The 22075-nt window shown below is 50.6% G+C and overlaps 1 long non-coding RNA gene across 2 annotated transcripts in view; it reads left to right on the forward strand.

Moving 5' to 3' along the window:
- Positions 1-21442, forward strand: part of LOC142010514 (uncharacterized) — a 31733-nt gene extending 10291 nt beyond the window's left edge. For both annotated transcript variants that reach the window (XR_012644822.1, XR_012644823.1), the window contains exon 3: positions 21264-21442. This is a non-coding gene — a long non-coding RNA (uncharacterized LOC142010514). The remainder of the gene's footprint in view (positions 1-21263) is intronic.
- Positions 21443-22075: the final 633 nt, after the last annotated feature.

Below are 22075 nucleotides of genomic sequence, written 5' to 3' on the forward strand. Positions count from 1 at the left end.
GGCACATACAAGTGGATCCTTGTCACCAAAGGTCATTCTAGAACTTAGAGGGAAGTACCACCACTTTATCTCACTCCTTTCACACATCAACACCTGGAAGCTTGAAGTGGGGGTTGGACCCTGAGTGTGAAGGGAATCGAGCCTATGTACTGAGAACTGTGTGCTGTCTGTAACATCAATTAGGGTGGGAAATTGCTTCATTCAAATCTTGCTCAGTCAGTATAATTTAGACTGCACATTCCTTTTTATTTCTACGTAACCAACTTTGATCTCTGTGCCTGATGTTTACAATCACTGAAAAACTTTTAGCAGTTAATAAATCTGCTTTAAATTTTATCTAAAACAATGTGGCTTGGGTTGAGGTATTTGGAGAATCTCACCTGAGGCTAACATGAACTTATTCCATGTCCACGTCCCTTTTTGGAGTGGTGAATTAACTAGTGAGATTGCACTGTCCCAGGGATTCTTGAGCAGCGTAAACTGGCATATTTCTGGGGTGCAAATGTCACAGACTCTTGATGCTTTATTAGGTGAGCTTCAAGCCATGTTGCAAAATAGTCTGGTGACTGAGAAATATTGAGTGCCACAATGACCCAAACACAGTCAACAGCAATGAGTTCCATTGATGAGTCCTTGAGACACCGAGGCACCAGGGCTTTCCTGGTCTTAGGGGGACTCTTTTTGCATCACAGGGATCACATTTATAGCACCAATCTTCTATATCCTGCCTGCATTTCACTAAGACTTCCTCTTTGCCTGGCTAAGGTTTTGCAATCCCAAAAATCTCCAGCAGTGTTAAAATAACATAACTGCACAACTTCCTTTATCAATTCTATCTGGGACAAACATCTAATGCTTGTATGCATTACATGCTTCTTTATTCTCTACAATATTTTATCTTTAAACACAAGACTTTTTGAGCTGAGCTGTTTAGGGAGGGTGGAGTTGCTCTCTTTCTGAAAAATGGTAGGATTCCCTAGGCAGACCAGGACTTGCTAATGGGTTGTTTTTCTTTTTTGCGTGGATTATATGACACTGGCTAAAAGGCAAATAAAGCTAAGACCTTTGTTAAGGTTATGAACTCTCTTGCTTCAAGGCATAAACCAATTATGACGGGGGTTAGCAAAAAAATCACCCTGAGATATTATTCCATAACTACTTACTGCAGAGCTTCTAGCGTCTTCCTCTGAGGCAGATGGTAGGAGCCACTTTCAAAACCATGACTCTAGACTTGGTTGTAAGGGCTATGATTTTAGTAATAGATAAAATACCTGGGGTGAAATTGCGATCCCACTGAAGTGACAGCAAAAGTCTCATTCATTTCAATGGAGCTAGGATTTCATAACTAAAGCTCTATAAGTGGAACTTTCTGTGTTTTAAAACCAACATAAATTAATACAGCTAACATATACTCAAAACTAATATTCTTGCAATTAAATAGTCACTAAGAGAAAATGCATGTTGATGTTAATACTGACTGGTGGAGCACTGGTTGTCATTGTAAGTAAATTTCTTTCCTCTCCACTTCAGTTAAAAGATTACATGGGCTTTTTTCTCAGATGTCAGGTTCCCTTTAAATAACCATTGCCAGACGTTAAAGCATATCAGACTTCAATTTCCTAAGTGAAAGCCTCCATGCAGTTAACATAAATATTATGGCATGGTTAGTAATGAAAGTAGTCTCACGAGAGTGAGACCTTGAATTAGAGGAGAAGTTTTCAAGAGCTATAACATTTCATTTTGCAAATAAAGCTACTCATACAGTTACTGCCAAGGACTTCTGGTTTCATCACAATTCAGGGCAGCCAACCAATTTTTGATATCCTCTCATTTGCATGGAGTGATCTTCAGAGGCCCCAACTGAGAGCAGAGCCCCTTAGAGCAAACCAGACCAGAGCTCCATGTGCAAACACATTGCAAATGCTTCAGGATAGGGGCTATTTACCTAGTCAACACACAGGAAATTTCTCTTTTATTGTCACTGTTTTAAAGAAACTGGGGAAAGAGACATGGAGAGACACTTGTCAAAGGAAGTGCGTGCAAGATCCAGAAATTGAACCCAGATTTCCTGAGTCCCCCTAAACACAAGGCTGGGGGGGGCAAATGTTTTTAATTGGGGGTCACATGACAATTTTAAGTGTTCTGGGGGGCTGAATGCAAAATAATGCCAAACCACCCCCCAAGGCTTAACCCCCTTGCAGCGCCAAACTGCCTCTCCCACCCCAGGCTTAGATCCTCCCCAAAGCCCCAAACCACCCCCTGTAACCCCCAGCCTTAAACCTCCTGCAGCCCCAAACTGTCCCCGGCCACACCCAGGCTTAACTCCCCTCACAACTCCAAGCCACACTGCTGCCAGACCCGCACTGCAGCCGGGGCTCTGTCCCCAGGGCCTGCAGTGGTGCCGCATCCCAGCCACTGGGGCTGTAAGGCAGCTGGTCCCATGGTGGCAGCCAGCCCTGCAGTAGCTGGTCCCACCACAGCAGCAAGCCCCATGGAAGCCGGTGCCACTGAGCCAACTGCCCCCCACGGGCCAGATAAAAATGCTGGCCTGTGGGCCTCCTGTTGGGCACCCCTGCACAAGACCATCCTTCCTCCCCAGTGTTTCATACATGGGAAATTGCCTTTGAAGCACGGTTTGGAGGTCTAACTCACATAACTAAAATAACAGGATTAACTTACATTGGCACCAACATAACCAGCATTATAGATGCAAAGAACGTTGTTCTGTTCTTGAACAAACTTTCCAATGCTAATGGTGTTAGAAGAGAGCATGCTTTGTAGTTACTTCACGTATAAAATAATCCAGGTGTTTGTTGTTATTCTTATTTAGTTTGGTCTAGAGGGAAGGTGGGAGACTGGGGATGAAAAGGTCACCAGAGAAAACTGCAGTCTTCACATGAATGAGATTTCTCTCTCACGCACACACTTTACTAGGGCGGGCTCAGGAACAGAACCTCTCAGAGTGTTCATAGGATAGACTTTATTTTATCTGCTTCTCAGATTGGTAGCACTGCTCCTTTAGTTTGCTAAGGAGAGGCCTCTATTTCCAGTGCTGATAATGAGTCATGCAGGAGATTTGGCTGACGACAATGCTGCCTGTCCGCATGCAGCTATGGATCATTGCACTGGCGTAAAGGATAATATCTTGCTCAATACCTGTCTAGTTTTATTTGGCTATTCATTCACTTTCTGGGCACTGAGTAATGGCTGGTGTTTACTTACCTTTGAGAACAGTAATTCCAAACATAGGAATAACACTTTAAAAAAAAAAAACTTGATACGCAAACACTGGATATTTTAGGTGCAGACTCCATCACAGGAGTGAACACAGCAGCCCTATGAGCAACTTATAGGTCCTTATAAAGGGACAGACTAACAACCAGCAATATGAGCTCATGCTACAGCAGTTTTTTTGTATTCTCCTTTTAGAAGACAATCCATCCGTACTTTGTCATTTTGCTCCTGATGAACAAAGTGTAGTCTGCTTGAGGACACTAGCATTCAACGTTTACAATATGTCCAGAAAGGAGGAATCAGTCTCTCACTTTTGTATAGGCATAGTCATTCCCCTCTTAAATGAATAGCAAATTAGAAGGCAAAAAGAGATGGGCGCTGAGCACAAAATTGAGACAATGAGAAGAAAATTAATCAAGGGACCCAATGATATGAAGAGAAGAAATTTTTTAATTGCCTACACCTCAATATGAGGTCCAAGGATAACAGACATGAGGCCCATTAATACGCATAAATTCACACTAGTCAATATTAGAAAAATCTAGGAGATAATTTGCATGGTGAGAAGATTAAAGTTAATAAAGAGAAGGGAATGGGGACCTCTGCTCATTACCTGTTTTCAAGCTATTGATAACTTGGAAGAAAATTATTTTGAGTGCTTGTGGATCCATGTCCTTATAGATAAACCAGAAGGTGGGTTATTAGCTAGTATCTACAATAGCCCACCAAAGCACAGTATGGAACAAGCTGTCCGTCTCCTTACGCACCGATCTATAATGTCACACAAGAAACAGAAATTAGGTCAAAATCAGAAAGCCCATGGCACAAAACAAAGTTAAAGTAGCCAGAGATAAACAGAGTCACAGAAAAGCACACCACAAATACACAGGTCAGATCACACATCTCGTAGAGCTGGTATGGACCTTGGGAGATCATGGAATCTAGTCCCCTGCTCTCTTGGCAGGACCAAGTACCATCCTTGACAGATTTCTTTTTTTTTAAGATCTGTTGGACCTAGACCCCTCAATGATCTCCTCAAGCATTGAGATCACAGCCCCTGGGTTTAGCAAGCCAATTTGCAAACCATGCAGCTGCCAGGGTAGCTGACTTACTCACTCAGCAGGGAAAATCAATAGCAGAAAATGATGCTGTGACAGGGCTCCCAGAGGAAGACACTGAAATTATGCAGTTAGGGCAAATGACAAAGAATGGGGCAGACAATCCACAAAGCTGGTGGATATTCCAACACTTAAATGCACCAAGTCAGCACAAAACAGCTTCTATGTACCCTATTGGTTATCCAGAAGCCACACACCACTCCCTTACAACAGTCCAGCCTTGGGTCTCCACCCAGATGCCCAACTCAGATATGACGAACATTATTTAATCTTATTCCCCATATAAGAAAGTCCTATCAATCTCAAAGGCTGTGGCCACACTTGCAGTTCATCTCAAAATAATTTTCGAAATGAGGGGCGATTTCGAAATGAGCAGGAGAGTGGCTACACAGCAATTGCTCATTTTGAAATTAATTTTGAAATTAAAAGGCATTCATTTCGCAATGGTTATTCCACTCCCATGTTGGGAATAATGCCTCATTTTGATGTTAATTTTGAAATTAAATGTGCGTAGCCACTCTCTGGCTGCCATTTCAAAATGACAAGTCCTCCACAGAGCCAGCCCCTACCACCAGCAGCCAGAGCTGTATGGCTGTCAGCTGCCAGTGCCTTAAAGCTGCAGGGATGCAGAAACCCCGTACAGGAAGCTGAGAGTGTGCTAGCAGCCATAGGAGCACGAGGTGGCCAGACAACACTCCCTAGCACTCCCAGAAAGCGACTCCCCACTGTGGTTGGGCCGATGGTCAGCAGCCAAGACCCCCAGGATCCTTGTGGAGCTATGGGGTCCGGGCAGCGGGGCTCCCAGGGCTCTGGGCAGCCCTCAAATTGGAAGGGGCCCACTGGCTGGAAGCTGAAGTCTGGGACCTGCTGGCTGTCTTGGGGGAGGAGGACATCCTGCTCAAGATGGAGGGACGGAAGAGAAATGTGGACACCTTCGCCCACCTCTCAAGCAACCTCGCTGCAAGGGGCCACCCCCTCCGGATCCCTGATCAGGTCCGCTCCAAAGTGAAGGAGCTGCAGCAGGACTATACCCAAGCAACGGACTCAGCCTGTCAGTCAGAGGCAGTGCCGGACACCTGCCCCTACTTCAGGGAGCTCCACCAGCTGCTGGGACCCAGGGAGGCTGCACCATTCAGGGAGATCCTGGACACAGCATAGCCGGAGGGGCAGGGCAAAGAGCCCCGGCCAGGACCCTCGATGCCCCCCCACAGTGCAGGCCCCAAGGTACCTGCTGGCACCAGGGATGGGGACAGCGACAGCAGGAGTGAGGGACTGCTGTGCATGGCCGAGCCCTCCGAGGGCCCTAGCTGGGCTACCTCCACCTGGGCCTCCCCTGAGCCACCCTAGGAACCCTCAGATAGGACCGGGCGTGGGATGCACTGGTCATGCGGGGGAGGGGGCAGTCCCTGATGCAGCCAGTACAGGCCTGGGCACACGGCCATGGGCCAGGGACCCGGGAATGGCCGTCATCGCTGCCGAGTGGGGCCCGCACGGGGCCATGGGATGCCATGAGGGTCAGAAGCCTGGCAGGGCTGGGGCAACCATTCTAACAGTCCCACGTTGATGGACCGCACAGAAGACAGGCCACCCCAGAGCCCCTCACCACAGGCAGGGTGGAATGGCAGTGGGGACAAGGCCACTGGCCCACGGTACCCAGGCTCATGACTGATGGGGCACCACCCTTTCACCTTATGTCTTCACAGCCTCAGCATCTGCCAGTCACGCCAGCCCCCTGGATGTGCCCAGGAGCCCCACAGCAGCAGAGGAGGGTGAAGGTGCGACACTTTCCCGCACCGGGCACCATGGTGGGAGGAGCCACCACTGCAACTGGGCAGATGATCTGGCAGCAGCCCACACAGCTGCATGGTGGGAGCAGAACCACTTGCTGAGGGAATGGCTCTCCACAAAGCCGGTGGCCTGGGACCAGGTGGCTGGGTATCTCAACACCCTGACCCAAGCCATCGCCAACCGCCCACCACATGGATGGTCTTTCCCACAGCACCCCGCTCTGCCCCAGCACCCCCTTCCTCCCAGGTACCCTTCTCCTCCCGGCCACCTCCCTCTGCCCCAGCCCTGCCCTCCGCCCCAGCCTCTCCCTCTTCCCCACCCCCACTTCCTCAGCTCCTCCCTGTTCCCCAGCCCCCCCATGCCCCTTCTGCCCCCCCAGCCCTTGCAGTTCTGCTCCCAGCCAACATGACCCCAGCCAAGCAGTGGGAGCTGGCGTGCTGGCTGTGGCCAGGCGAGCCCTGCCCATCTGTGGCTCCCCCCCTCCTCCCCACAAGTCTGAGCACCTAGATACCCTGGTCTAGCCCTACCTCCCTGTTCCACCTGCCTCATCCCAGCCCTGCCGTGGTCCCTGGACCTGGGTCAGTCACGGCTCCAGGGGATGTCATGGCTCCCGACCAGCCACTCTAATGGAGGATTGAGGCCCCCCACCTCCTCATTTATATAGTTCACCCCATCCCCCATGTAAATATTTCCCCCGCCCTGTAAATAGTTACACGTTCCATCTGTTCCAAATATAGCAATAGAATTTATTTAATGGTGTATGTGTCCTGCGTTGGGTGGGGATGGCAAGGGTGAAGTCCACCAGGCAAAGGTCTCCCAGAGGGCCTTCTGCACACACACCCTGTCCCGGTTCACCTGGTGACACGGGACTGCACCTGGCTGCTCGTAGTGCGGCACAGCCTCGGCTGCTCAGTGTGCCACAAAGAGCTCCTTCTTGCTCTCCACGAGGTTATGCAGTGCACAGCAGGCACCCATGACCGCGGGCACGCTGAGCAGGCCTTCCTCCAGGTGCAACAGGAGGCACCTGAAACGTGCCTTCAGATGACCAAATGCCCACTCCACGGTGTTCCTGGAGTGGCTGAGGCAGGCATTGAAGAGATCCTGGCTCTTACTGGTGTGTCCCGTGTAGTGGCGTGTTAGCCAGGGCCGGAGTGCGTAAGCAGCATCCGCTATGATGCACGGGGGCATGGTCACATCACCCACTGGTTGCTCCCGTGGGGGGATGTAGGTGCCCTCTGCCATCCTGCGGCCAAGCCACGAGTTCCACAGGACGCAGGCATCGTGGGCCCTGCCTGGCCAGCCCATACAGACATCGCTGAAATGTCTTCGGGCATCCACAAGGGCCTTGAGGACAATGGAGTGGTAGCCCTTGCGGTTGATGTACCGTCCCTCGCTGTGTGGTGGGGCACAGATGGCGATGTGGGTGCTGTCCAATGCACCGATGCAGTTGGGCAATCCCAACTGTTGGAAGCCGGCCATGGCAGCGTCCTCATCCCCAAGGTGGATCAGGCGGCACAGAAGGATCCTGTTGATGGCGGCCACAACCTGTAGGGTAGAGGGCACAGGCACCCATGAGTGTGTGATAGCATATGGGGACCCTGCTTCCCAGGGCCCCTCTCCCTGGGAACCCCCTCTGTGGGAACCCCCTCCCAGGGACCCCACTCCCCAGGGCCCCACACCTTGGGACTCCCCTTCCCCAGGAACTTGCCATGGGTTTGTGGACCCAGGTGCCTTACCTCAAGGAGGACAACCCTGACGGTGACCTTCCCCACCCCGAAATGGTGGCCAACTGAGCCGTTGCTGTCCGGGGTGGCCAGCTTCCACAGATCAATGGCCACTCGTTTCTCCAGGGGGAGTGCGGGCCACACGTGGGTGTCCTGGTGGCGAAATGCTGGTGCCAGCCAATGGCACAGCTCCATGAAGGTGGCCTGAGTCACCCAGAAGTTGTGGACCCACTGCTCGTCATTCCACTCTCCTAGGACGATGTCATCCCACCATTCCCCGCTGGTGGGGTACCACCAGAGGTGACGGCTTGGCTGGAACTGGGGGTGCTCTGGATGCACCATGGGGGGACCCTGCAGGAAGCTGGCCACGTGTCGGGCAGCATATAGCCGGATGCTGTCAGATGGCCATCAGGTTGCCATGATGTCTGAGGTTCCCCATCAGGGAAGTGCTGCGGGTCCATGGCAGGCAGTGGTGTGGTGGCTAACCAAGGCTCTGCTGAGTGCTGTGCTGGAGGTTGCGTGCTACAAGCAGCCAGCATCCTCAGCATGTGCACGGGAGATGTGTTTGGGAGGAGCCCTTTAAGGGGTTGGCTTGCCTGCCCTGCCCTCACCATTTCCTGCCCTGTTATTTCGAAACGAAGCTGTGGCAGTGTAGCCGCTCCCTTTCGAAATGACTGGGAGTCATTTCAGTGTTGCAGATCACAATGTCGATCTGCATTTCGTGTGTAGTTGCTTCCATGCCACTTATTTAGAAATGGCTTATTTCAAAATAACAGATAGGGATAAGCTATTTTGAAATCGCTCTCTAGTGTGTCCACAACCAAAGTATCAGACACATTACCTCCCAAATTAATGACTATTGCAGTTATTACCCAAACACCGGCATACCGCCAATTCTTACTAACTAAACCAAAATTAACTTTTAAATAAACAGAGAGTGTATGGGTTAAAATATGAGTATACATACAGGCACGAGTATAGTGCTGAGATGGTGAGCTTTATAGCTGCAAAGAGGTCTTTCAAAATTAGTCTATAGGTAATAGTCCAATGTTCACTTGGTGTGATCCAGACAGGGCTGGAAATCTCAGTCTTATGACTCAAGCTTCCCCTGGATAAAGCATCAAGCAGATCTGAGATAAAGAGATCAGAACCCAAGAATTTTTTGAACAGTTCCAGGCCTTCTCGCGGCAGCTCCGTGTCCTACACAAACAATCGGCAATCATCCACTTTGAAGGAGAACTATTTCCTTTAAAAAAAAAAAAAAGGCAGTCAAGTAGCACTTTAAAGACTAGCAAAATAATTTGTTAGGTGAGTTTCGTGGGACAGACCCACTTCTTCAGACCAGTGGGTCTGTCCCATGAAAGGTCACCTAATAAATTATTTTGCTAGTCTTTAAAGTGCTACTTGACTGCTTTTTGTTTTGATAGTGTATAGACTAGGACGGCTTCCTCTCTGTCACTATTTCCTAAAAATCACTGGTAATTAGCTACACTGATTAACATTTGGCAATTGCATGTATTCCACCGTTCACAGCTGATTTACTATATACTTCAAAGAGAAATCAGTACAGTGATAGCATTATATTTACAGTTCATTTAAATGCTAAGCTCTCCTTTTCATCGCTGAATTAGCAGACTACAGCATAGACAGGAACCATTTGGTTACATTGTTAACCTCGAATAAAATTTATGAAAACACAAAAAAAAAACCCTCAAACATTATACCAATATGTCCCTAAAGATTGAATTTGCTTAACCCTTTCTGGCCATGTGTCACACAGGCAATTGCCAAAATGCTGAATGCCTTTTTTGTGCCAGTTTTCACCAAAAAAAAAAAAAAGTAATGATTGAACAACTAACACAGTGAACATGAATGTAAATGGCATATATGTAATTACTCTCTGGGATGTTTCATACTTGCACATAATTAAACCAAATTTGTAAAGTAAATATTTGCCATTTGTGGGACAGACTGATTAACTTTTGTACAGAAAGACACTGGCTGAATTCATATAGCTAAATAGGAAACACTGAAATTGCTAGGTACAGGATACTTTGAATTTCTTTACTTTTGATTTTCTTTATTTCAAAAACATATTTTTGCTGAATCACATAAGATTATCAGAAATAAAAGCTAACGGGGCAAAGCCCAGGTATTTCCCAAGATTCTCACTGGTTTCAGAGGAAGTTGGGCTGCACCCAAAATGTTTTTTTTTTGCATTGGTATAGGAATATTTTGTGTTCTCTCTGCTGTAGTGCCCAAGGCCTGCTAAACCAGCATTGTGTCATTTTTCCTTGCCTTTCATAGATTTATTGAGTTTAAGGGTTCATTATATCATCTTTGGTGGTTCTCAAACTGTAGGCTGCATGAGGGCTCATCTGCACACAGCTGTGGCCCATGTGACATTCAGCAGAAAGTGGCCAGACTGCCCAGTCGTTCTCTCAACAGACCAGGCCCCAGAACCCTGTCAGCCAGGGTTGCATGGCCTGCAAGCACTTCTGGGAGCCCCAGCCAGGCACACCCTTCAAGGGCCCCCGACCCACATTCCCTGCCCATGCTGAGACTTGCCTACCTCCACGAGGGAGAGCATAGCTACTGCAGGGCTCACAGGCTCTCTGAGAGATACTTTGCACTTTCCAGTTAGCCATGGTGCCAGAGCAGCCCCTGGGCTTGTATAGGACCCACTCACACCTTCTTGAGCTGCTGCTCATGCTGATCACAGCCGTCCTCCACCTTTTCTGGGGGGGGGGCACACCTGACACCAGTATCAAGGAGCACACCCTCTGTGCCCCACGGCCCCACCCACATCCGCCCTCCAGGAGATCAGGTGGGTCTGGAGGCACACCATGAGTTCCAACTGGTGGGACCTCCTCATCACAGGGTAGCAGGATGACCAGCAGTGGCTCCAGAATTTCAGAATGAGAAAGGATACCTTCCTGGAGCTGTGCACCCAGCTTACCCCCACCCTCCATAGACGGGCCATCCGGATGAGGCCCACCATCCCCCCACAGAAGCAAGTCACCGTCACCCTCTGGAAGCTTACCACTCTGGACAGCTTTCACTCTGTGGGGAACAAGTTCGGCATGGGGAGGTCCATCGTCAAGGCCATCCTCATGCAGGTAAGGTACTCTTGGGACAGAGGCCCTGCATGCAGGGAAGGAGGAGGTCCCACCCGAGGAGGGGCCCTCAGGGGTGAGGGGTGAGGGGTAGGGAATCCCATCCCTGGGGGACTGTGCCCTCCCACCCGCACACAGACCTGCAGCCAGGGTGCGTGGCTCCCAAAGGGGGTTCACTGAGAGCTCAAGGGGAGGGGAGGGGAGGGGCACAGGGAGTGCACCTGGACCCAGGGTCTCCCTCCTCCCTTAGTCCTTGATGCATGTGTTTGGTCTCCTCCCCTTGCAAGTCATTACAGCCATCAACTCCGTCCTGCTCTGGAGGGTCATCCTCCTTGCAGAGCTGGACACAGTTGTGGCTGGATTTGCCACCCTGGGGTTCCCATCTGTTTTCGAGTGATCTACAGGACTCACATCCCCACCCATGCCCCAGACCCCAGCACAGGCCAGTTCATCAATCAGAAGGAGTACCACTCCATTGTGCTGCAGGCCCTGGCCAATCACTGGGGATGGTCCCTCAATGTGTATGTCAGGTGGTCAGGCCAGGCATACAACACGTGTGTTTTCCACAACTCTGACCTGTGCCAGATGGAGGCAGGCACCTACATCCCCTGCCAGGAGCTGGCGGTCGGGGATTTGCAAATGCCACTCTGCATTGTGAGGGACGTGGCCTATCCCCTCATGATCTGGTTCATGAGGCTATACACTGGTCACCTGGACCCATCCCAAGACTGGTTAATACCCACCTAAACTGAGCATGGAACCAGGTCTAGTGTGCCTTTGGCCACCCCAAGGCAATTTTAGATGCCTCCTCACCCGCCTGGATGTGGTGGAGCACAATGTTCCCCAAGCACTGGCCACACGTTGTGCCCTGAACAACATTGTGGAGGGGAAGGGGAAGGCCTTCCTCCTGGGGTGGGGGCAGATGCCAACCGCAGCTACAAGCAGCCAGGAATGGCTCCAGTCCACCAAGCTCACAGGGGTGCAGATCCAGGAAGCCCTAAGGGAGACCTTCTCCCAAGGATCCCAGTAACCCTCCCCAGGGCCACATTTGGGACTTCAAGCCCACAGACCCAACTGGACCCCATTGGAACCCTTCATTTTGCTTGCTTACCTCTTCCTGACCCCTCCCCAACAAACAAGGACATGGGGAAGGTGAGCAAACAACCTGTTTACTGACAAAAAATATGAACGTGAGGAAAATAAATGTTGGGCAAAAAAGTGTTTACATGGTGCAATGATATAACTATGAACAGTATGGGAGCACTTGGGACACGGGTTGGGAACATCAGTCCAGGCAGAAAATGGGGGGGCCACACCCCGAGCGGGAGGAGGGCTCCAAGCGGCGTCATCCTCAGGATCCCCTCCCGCTGCGGGTCCAGGGTCCCTGTCGAGGCTCGAATGGGGATGGTTACATGGGGAGATACGGAGGTGGGGGCCTGTGGTGAGGTCTGGTTCAGCAGGAGGAGTAGGAGGGGCCTCAGGGTAGGCAGGGCAGGCATGTTGGGGGGCTGGTATGGCAGGGAGGCCTGGGAGCAGGAGCACTGGCCACAGCAATCACCCACTGCATCAGCTGCAGGATGCCTGAGGGCAGGTTGGTGTGGGGGGCAGGGATGGGGAACAGTGACATTGGGGGAAGCAGTGGCAGTGGGAGGTGGCAGCCACAGGGACCTGGGCCAGTGGGGCTTGCCAGATGGTGGTGGTGGCACTGAAGCAGGCCATGAGCTGGTCCCTGGCCTGCATCCACCACTCCTGCTTCCACGCCCACCACTCCCAGTTGTCCCATAGCCGCCACTGCAAAAAGTAAGTGAGCCTCCAGAGGGCTGGGGTGTGGGCTTGGAGCAGGTCCTCATCAGTCCACCAATGGCCTCTCTGTCCACAGGTCCACCCCCATCATGGTGGGGTGCTGGATCTTCCAGTCCTGGTTCCAGGCTGGCTCACTCCAGTTCTGGGACAGGGCTGTCTGGCCCTGGTGGGGAGATGGGGCTGGCCCAGCCCTAGGATGGTGGAGCTGTAAGAAAGAGAAGGAGAAGAAATGATGAGTCATTCATGCAACACAGCCTCTGAGGCCCTGACCCCACCCATCTTGAGCAGCACTAACTGCTGCGCAGGACAAGTGATGAACATGTCCCAGGAGCTCAGGCATCTGCCCTGCACAGCAGGCCCTGCTGCTTGGGCACTTGATGATGCCTCAGGGACTGGACTGACCATTGCATCCCCCACTCTCAACTGGCTAGTGGCCAAGCGGGTATCCAGCCAAAGAGGGATCCCCACGTGGGTAGTGGGTGGGACATGCTGCCCTGCACCTGGCTGCACAGGCTGGCACTGCAGCATGAGCTCCTGCCTGAACAAGATAGTCGAGCCTGGCAGCATTCCCCATGCCCTACACCCTGAACTGTGTGATGTGCAGCGTACCTACTGGTGGGTCCCTCCAAGAAGTACAGGGATACCCTGGATGTAGCCTGGAATGATCCCTGCACAACCCCACATGACACACCCTCCCAATCTGACAGAAAACCATTGATGACTACGCAGTCTTTTAACCAATTGTGCACCCACCTTATTCATCTAGAACAAATTTCCTTAGCTTACTTATGCGACTTATAGTCTCAAAAGCCTTACTAAAAATCAAGGGATTATCACAGCTACGGTTTCCCGCCACTCCCAACCCTCCCACACACACACACACACACACATACACACCCACACACATGATCCACTAGGCCAGTGATCCTACTGAAGAAGGAAATTAGTTTTGTTTGACAGAAGCTTGCATTCCGATTATTTAATAATTTGCTCCAGTGTCATCTGGGTATTAAAGTTAGGCTGACTGGTCTATCATTCTCTGCTCCTCCTTGCTTCCCTTTGTTTGCTCATCTCCAGTCTTCTGTGACCTCTTCCATCCTCCAGGCATTTTTAAAGATAATTGCTAACAGCACCAAAATTGCTTCAGCTAGTCCTTAAAGTGTTGTAGGATGACTTTCATGAGGTCCTGCTGAGTCGAATACATCTAACTTTTCTAAATCTTCTAAATCAGTTTATTCCCTATTTTTGCTTGCATTCATTTCTTCAGGTGTCAATACTAATTCCACTGCATGTCTGGTCATCACTAATCTTTTTACTTAAGACTGAAGCAAAATAGGCATTACGCACCTCAGTTTTCTTGATGTTATCAACAATTAACTCCCATTTGGAAAAGAGAAGCTTGAGGGGTGACATGAAAGCGGTTTTCAGGTATCTAAAAGGGTGTCATAAGGAGGAGGGAGAAAACTTGTTCTTTTTGGCCTCTGAGGATAGAACAAGAGGCAATGGACTTAAACTGCAGCAAGGGAGGTTTAGGTTGGACATTAGGAAAAAGTTCCTCACTGTCAGGGTAGTCAAACAGTGGAATAAATTGCCAAGGGAGGTTGTGGAATCTCCGTTGCTGGAGATATTTAAGAACAGGTTAGATAGATGTCTATCAGGGATGGTTTAGATAGTACTTGGTCCTGCCATTGGGGCAGGGGGCTGGACTCGATGGCCTCTCGAGGTCCCTTCCAGTCCTAGTATTCTATGATTCCTGTGCTAAGCAGAGGACCTATACTTTTCTTCATCTTTCCCTTGCCCCTAATATATTAAAAGAGCCTCTTCTTCTTTACATTTGTGTCCCTTGCAAGTTATAACTCACTTTGGCTACGTCTACACTAGGACACTACGTCGAAGTAGCCTATTTCAAAGTAAGAACATCGAAATAGGCTACTTCAACGATTATCATCTACATGTCCTCCAGGGCTGGTGACGTCAATGTTCAACGTCGAAGTAGAGCTGGGGAACGTCGAAAGGAGCCGCCCCAGAAGGAAATGAGGAGTGTCCACACACACAAGCCCCCTCTTTCAAAATAAGGGGCCTAGAAAGCCCGCAGATGGGGTCACAGAGCAGACTAGCCCTTCCAAGGCAGCTGCAAGCCACTCCCTTAAAGGGCCCCTCCCAGACACACCCACCCTGCACTGCATGAGCAGCCCTGCATTGGTGATACAAGCCTTGCAGACCTCAAGCCCACAGACATGGACGTCCAGAAGCAGCTGGAAGCCCTCCAAGCCACCTCCCACAGAGCAGGCGCCCTTCTAGATGCTCCTGGAATGGGAGCCCTCCCCAGGGGCACCAGGAGACGCCCCAGACCATCAGGTCCTCCTGATCCCCCGCCCCCCACCCCGCCCTGCCGGGTGCCCCGCCAACTCTGGAGCTGCCCCACCAACTCTGGAGCTACCCCTCCAGCACCGAGTGGTAGGAGCACCAGGTTATGGGGGAATGGACTGATGAACAGTGGCTGCAGAACTTCCACATGAGCCGGCAGACCTTAATGGAGCTCTGCCAGTGGCTCACTCCCGCACTGAGGCACCACGACACCCGGATGTGGCGCGCCCTCACTATCAAGAAGAAGGTCACAATAGCTGTCTGGAAGCTGGCCACTCCAGACAGTTACTGCTCCGTGGGACAGCAGTTTGGAGTGGGAAAGGCCATAGTCGGGGCTGTCCTGATGGAGGTAAGGAGGACTGGGTCTGAACCCCCTGGGGAAGGGGGCTTGGGGAGGGGGTCCTGAGGAGGGGGTCCTGGGTGAGGGGGGCCTGAGGAAGGGGGGCCCGGGTGAGGGCAGCCTGGGTGAGGGGGTCACACTCTGCAAACCCTCACAGGCCCCCATGTTTCCTCTGCACAGGTGGTGCGTGCACTCAATGCCCTGCTGCTGAAGAGGGTCATCCGAGTTGGGGACCTGGATGCAGTCGTCGAGGGATTCACCGCCATGGGATTCTCCAACTGCTTTGGAGCCCTCGATGGGACCCACATCTCCTTCCGTGCCCCAGACCACAGTGGTGGCCGCTATATCAACAGGAAGGGCTGCCACTCTGTGGTCCTGCAGGCCATGGTGGACAGCCGTGGACGCTTCCAGGAAGTACACGTGGGCTGGCCCGGCTGTACCCATGACACATGCATTTTCTGGAATTCGGGACTATACTGCCGACTGCAGGTGGGGACCTACATCCCCCAGAGGGAGATCCCTCTGGGGGATAACACCACCATACCCCTCTGCATTGTGGGGGATGCAGCTTACCCCCTCCAGCCCTGGCTTATGTGGCCCTATACAGGCCACATCAATGCTAGCCAGGAGCGCTACAAAGCCCAACTCATCCATGCCCGCCAAGTGGTCAAGCGAGCCTTCGGGCGCCTGAAGGGCCGCTGGCATTGCCTCCTGGCATGCCTAGACCTGGGCCTCTGAAACATCCCCCAGTTGTGGGTGCCTGCTGCACGCTCCACAACCTGGTGGCAAGCAAGGGGGAGGCCTTTGCGCAGGGCTGGGCACTGGAGGCTGGAACAGCCTACACCCCAGCCAGCCGCTGCCCCGAGCTGCCAGGCCCACCAGGATGGGGTCTAGGGCCCGGAGGCCCTGAGGGAATACTTCGACCAGGGGGCCTAGACAGCGACACCCAGGCCATCCCTGCACCCTGCCCCAGCACCCATACCCCACCCTCACCAAAAGCACATGGGACACAGGTTTTTTGAAAAATAAAACTGTCATTATTTACATAACCAAAAATTTCACCTCTTTTCAGCATATATAAACCAAATAAAACAGAATTATTGAAAATAACTATATACAGGTGGGGACATCTATAATAAACTATGTACGGGGGGTCAACTATAAATAACTATATACAAGGGTGGGGACAACTATAAACAGGGAGGGAGAAGTGGGCAGGCCACACATCAGTTCATCATTCTGGGGCAGGGGTGGAAGGGCACGACCCCCAGTGCGTTCGGGTGGCCGGTCCCCCCGAGCCGGGGTCCCCTGGCGAGGCCGGCTGGGGGCCGGGAAGATGGGGAGGGCAGCATGGAGGACATTGGGGGGGGGCAGATGGGCCACCAGCTCCTCAAAGGTGTCAGCCACCAGGTTGAAGGTGGTCATAAACTCCCGCCAGGCCTCCCGGCACCAGGCAGCCTCACGATCCTCAAATTGGAGTCTCCGCTCCATGATGTCCACCTGGCACTGCAGGGCAGCAGCCACCTCCAGGTCATGTGTGCTGCGGCAGTGGCCCCAGGAGGGGTGGGCCCATCACAGTGCAAGCAGCGACCCCGGGCATTGGTGTTCCGGTGGCCTCAGGGGGCTGTCTGGGACCACAGATGGTGCGGCTGCAGAAATAGGGGGAAAAGGGGAAGGGAAGCCGTGAGTACCCAGCCCTGACCCATGGCCCACCCCCCCATCCCCCCAAAGGCCTGTGGTCCCCCCCATCCCCCATTGGTGCGTGCAGTGATCCTGTGGGTGGCCCCTTCCAGTGGTCCGCCCCCTCACCTCCCACCAGGGGTGGGGCACAGCACTGTCTATGGGTGGAGGTGCTGCTTGGCACTGGTGGCTGTGGCACCGTCCCTGAGTTGTGGTCTGCCCAGGCCATGGCAGGCTGGGGTCTTGTGGGGATGTGGGGGGCCCCCGATCAAGTGGTTCCCCCACCCCATGCTCAGGGGGTCTGTACCCTGTGGAGTACATACCCGACGGTGCACTGCCAGGATCAGGAGAGGCCCATCTAGCGGACACCTGGCTGGAGCTGTGGGATGGGATGTCCAGCACGAGCTCCCCCTCCTTGCTGGACCACTTAGTGGCCGGGGCGGAGGGTCCCAGCTCTAGCCTGGGGGGTGCAGGGCTGGCCTTCGGACCCGAGCCTGGCTCTGACGCCTGCTGGGGCTCGTCGGCCGTGGTGTCAATGGTGGCTGGGGGGGAAGGAGGTGCCCCGGGGGGCCAGGATAGCCCCGAGCTCCCAGGTAATAGGGGCAAGTGGCGGGGACAGCCCCAAACCGGCTGGCCGAGTCCTGGGCCCAGGCATAACCCTGCCACAACTCCTTGCCCTTACTCCTGACATGGTCAGGAGTGCGGGCAGGGTGACCCCAGCAGCCAGGCCCTCAGCCAGCTCGGTGAATGCCTCTGCGTTCCGCCTCTATCTCCCCATGATATGCAGCACCTCCTCCACACCCCAGAGCCCCAGCAGGTCACGGAGCTCAGAGTCAGTCCAGGAGGGGCCCCACTTCCTAACCCACCGGCTGGAGGCCTGGGAGCCCTGGGATGGCCCGGAGGGGGAGCTCTGGGGCCGCTCGGGAGGCTGGCTCACTGCCATGGTGTCCGTCTAGCCTGGGCACCTCATGGCACGGCTGCTGCCTGCATGGTGTCAGCTTCCTACTATGGGGTTTCCGGGTCCGTGCAGCTTTAAGATCTGCTGGGCGCAGAGATCATAGGGCCCCGCAGGGGCTGGACAGCATGTCTTCACCGAACAGCTGATTGCCGCCATGGCAGACCCCACTATTTTGAAGTAGCAGGACATGGATCGTCTACACATATCCTACTTCGACGTTGAACGTTGAAGTAGGGTGTTACTCCCATCTTCGGATGGGAATAGCGATTTCGATGTCTCGCTGCTTAACGTCGATTTGAATGTCGAAATAGCACACAGCACATGTAGACGCGAAGCGTGCTATTTCAACGTTGTGCTGGCTACTTCGAAGTACCCAGCTAGTGTAGACACACCCTTTGTGCTTTAGCCTTTCTGATTTTGTCCCTACATATTTGTACTGCTCTTTTGTACTCACCAATTTTCCCACTTTTTCTAGAACTCCTTTTTGATTTTCAGGTCATTAAAGAGCACTTGGTGGAGCCATATCAGACTCAATATGCTTCTTAGCTTTCCTTTGCACCAGAATAGTTTGCAATTGTGCCTTTAATACTCCCTCCTTGAGGAATTGCCACTGAATTATCTTCCCTTAGATTTTCTTCTCCTGGGAATTTACATACCGAATCTCTGAGTTTGTTAAAGTCTTTTATTTTTGAAGTCAGAATCAAGTCTAAAATGGCTGTTCCTCTGGTTATTTCCTCCACTTTCTGGAACAAAAAATTGTCACTGACACATTCCAAGAAGTTATTGGAGATGTGTATTTTGGCTTATCACTTTCCAAACAGATGTCTGGACAGATCACATCTTAATTAGCTTAGCACATCCAGGAACTATCTGGCAATAATTTTTGCAGTGCAGTTCATGATTCCTTTCATAAGCTATTCCCCTTGTTGTGGGTTGCTATTAGGACTACATTGACAATACTTGTGGACCAGCTTTATAAATATTGCACAAGCCTGATATATGAGTACAGATTTATTTCCATATTATTTCAGTCCACGGGTCCAACTAGGCTGATATCCAGCCTCCAATAGAAAAACAAATAGAGACTCTTTCAAGGAAAATACTAGACTCCCCATAGTGCATTATTATGGAAGAGCATGCATTTAGGAGAAGATGGTTCCTACTTTTATTCATTGACTGGTTGGTTCATCCCCTCAATCACAAAGGGGTTTTAACCATTTCTACCTGTTTTACCCACAGATGTTCTCATTATCCACATAAATCTTCAATCATTCCCGAGTCTACTGAAGTCAATGGGTGTTTATCCACTGGCTGCAGTGGGCTTTGGATGAGGCCCCAATAAAGAAATATCCAAACTAAAGTGGACAATTCTAATAATAGATTGTTGAAAACTAGCTCAAATGTGCACAGTAAAAGTTATGTTATCTAGCACTGGGATAATTGGCACATTTGATTAACCAGAATGCCAGCTGGGGCCAGTTGCCTGGGGCCGGCTGAGTGGCTGGGGCCAGCAGAAAGGCCTGGTCAGGGCTGGCTACCATAGAGCTGGCTGACCAGCAGGGGCTGGGCACAATGGTGCCAGTTGCCCAGCTGGGGCCAGTTGCAGCAGAGCCCGTTGCCTGCCCAGAGCCAGTTGAGCAGGGCTGGCTGCCCATTGCTACATCTGTGCTGCTCGAATATTCATTGTGTTTTATTACAAGGCAACCCCAGGTCCCCAGGGATGCCGGATAATAAAACTTGTTTTATACGTTGTAGAAAGCATTGAGTAAAAACACTAGATAAAACAAAACAAAAAAGCAGTAAAGTAGCACTTTAAAGATTAACAAAATAATTTATTAGGTGGTGAGCTTTCATGGGACAGACCCACTTCTTCAGACCAGAGCCATACCAGAACAGATTCAATATTTAAGGCATAGAGAGACAAAAATAGCAATCAAGGTGGACAAATCAGAAAAAAAATTATCAAGGTGAGCAAATCAGAGAGTAGATGGGTGAGGGGGGGGGAGTCAAGAATTAGATTAAGCCAAGTACGCAAAAGAGCCCCTATAATGTCCCAGAGAATTTGCATCCTAGTTCAAACCACGTGTTAATGTGTTGAATTTGAATATAAAAGAGAGTTCAGCAGCCTCTCTTTCCAAAGTAGTGTGAAAATTAACATACAGCTTATTAACTGCCAAATCATCTGTACATTTTTCGGACTCAAGACAGGATGGCTCTAACCAGCATCTGAGAACCCCTCTTATAACCCTGACCCACGTCAGATGACTCAGCCAAGAAGTTTCTTACCACAACTTCGGTAGGTCACACCTTTGAAATAGGAGCCATTGTATGTAACTTGCCTGTACAATGCACAGTACAATGGAGACCAGATACTTGATTTTTGTATTCGCCAGATCAATTACATGAGTTTTTCAAAACAAATGTGCACAAAACCCATCCTGGAAACATGGCCCATGCTTCTTGGCCAAGCTTTTCAAACTTGACTGGTGTCCTGGTATCAATTTTTAAAGGGACCTGATTTCCAGAGACAAGGTATTCAGCACTCTCTTCAAATCAGACTATTTTCTAGTGTCTCAAAATCAGGGTGCCTAGAATCACTTGTCACTTGAATACATTGGTATTGATTTATTTTTCGTTAAGCACATAGGGCTGTAGGTGGTCCCATTTCTAAGCACTTGAACATTTTTGAACATCTGATTTCTACCAGATTGTTGTGTACGTGGCCATGGGAGGAACTTGCCAATACACACATTAAAAATATGCATCCAGACTCACATGGACAGCAACCACATACAGTGAGCTTGATGAAAACACATTTTCTTAGAATGAAGCAAAATCTTTGTTTTTTTAACTATCTTCAAAACATATGATGTTTCCCTTAGTAATCTTCATAATTTTTGGTACACATTGTTTTCCAAACCACCAATAGTATTATCTGATCCACATGTATTAGGATGTTGGTGTTGAAAGGCCTGGCTAACAATGGATTAGCTAAAAGATTGTTCCATGGTGGATTATCCCAAATAGTATTTTACAAAGAGATGTCACATATTACAAAATGCGTTGACATGACATACTTGCAAGGCTGCCTACAGCAACATAATATTTGGATCAGCACTGTGTTGTTTTTTGTAGGAGTCTACATATGGTGAAGGCAAGGGGCCCTGGCAGAGACAGATTCACCCTGGAGGTGAATACCGGGCAGTGAAGATGGTGTCACCATGAGAGCTTTGGCTTCCTTGGCCACAGGATGCTGTTCCAGGAAGAAGGACCGCTAAGCACTGATGGGATCCACCTATGAAGGAAGGGCAACAGCATATATGGATAGAGACTGGCTAACCTAAAGAGGAAGGCTTTAAATTAAGTTCAAAGGGGGCAGGAGACCAAAGCCCATAAATCAGTCAAAAACACAGGGACCTGAGAAAAGTATCTGAAATTGGGCAGAGCATGGGCTGTAATATCAGGGATAAAAGAGAGACAAGACAACTGGAGTGAGGGGTCAAATCAGTATCTTAAATGTCTGTATGCAGATGTGAGAAGTATGGGGAATAAACAGGAAAATGCTTAATGCTAGTACCTGAATGCAATTATGGCATCCTTGGCATCACTAAAACTTAGGATAATATGAATGACTGAAATATTGTTATAGATGGGTACAGCTTGCTCAGGAAAAAATGGAGAAGGTGGTGCCTTATATATTAAGAATGTGTACACTTGGACTGAGGTTGAGATAGACCTAGGAGACAGACTTGTTGAGATTCTCTGAGTAAAGATAAAAGGGGTAAAATACAAGGGTTTACTACAGACCACCTAACCAGGAAGAAGAGGTGGGTAAAGCTTTCTTTGTCTTTCTTTCTTTAAACTACTATCAGAATCATCCAAAGCACAGGACCTGGCAGTGATAGGAGAATTCAACAACCCAGACACAACATTGAGAAAATAATGCA

Source organism: Carettochelys insculpta, chromosome 3, assembly GCF_033958435.1.
Source record: "Carettochelys insculpta isolate YL-2023 chromosome 3, ASM3395843v1, whole genome shotgun sequence".
In the NCBI taxonomy this organism is placed as follows: domain Eukaryota; kingdom Metazoa; phylum Chordata; order Testudines; family Carettochelyidae; genus Carettochelys; species Carettochelys insculpta.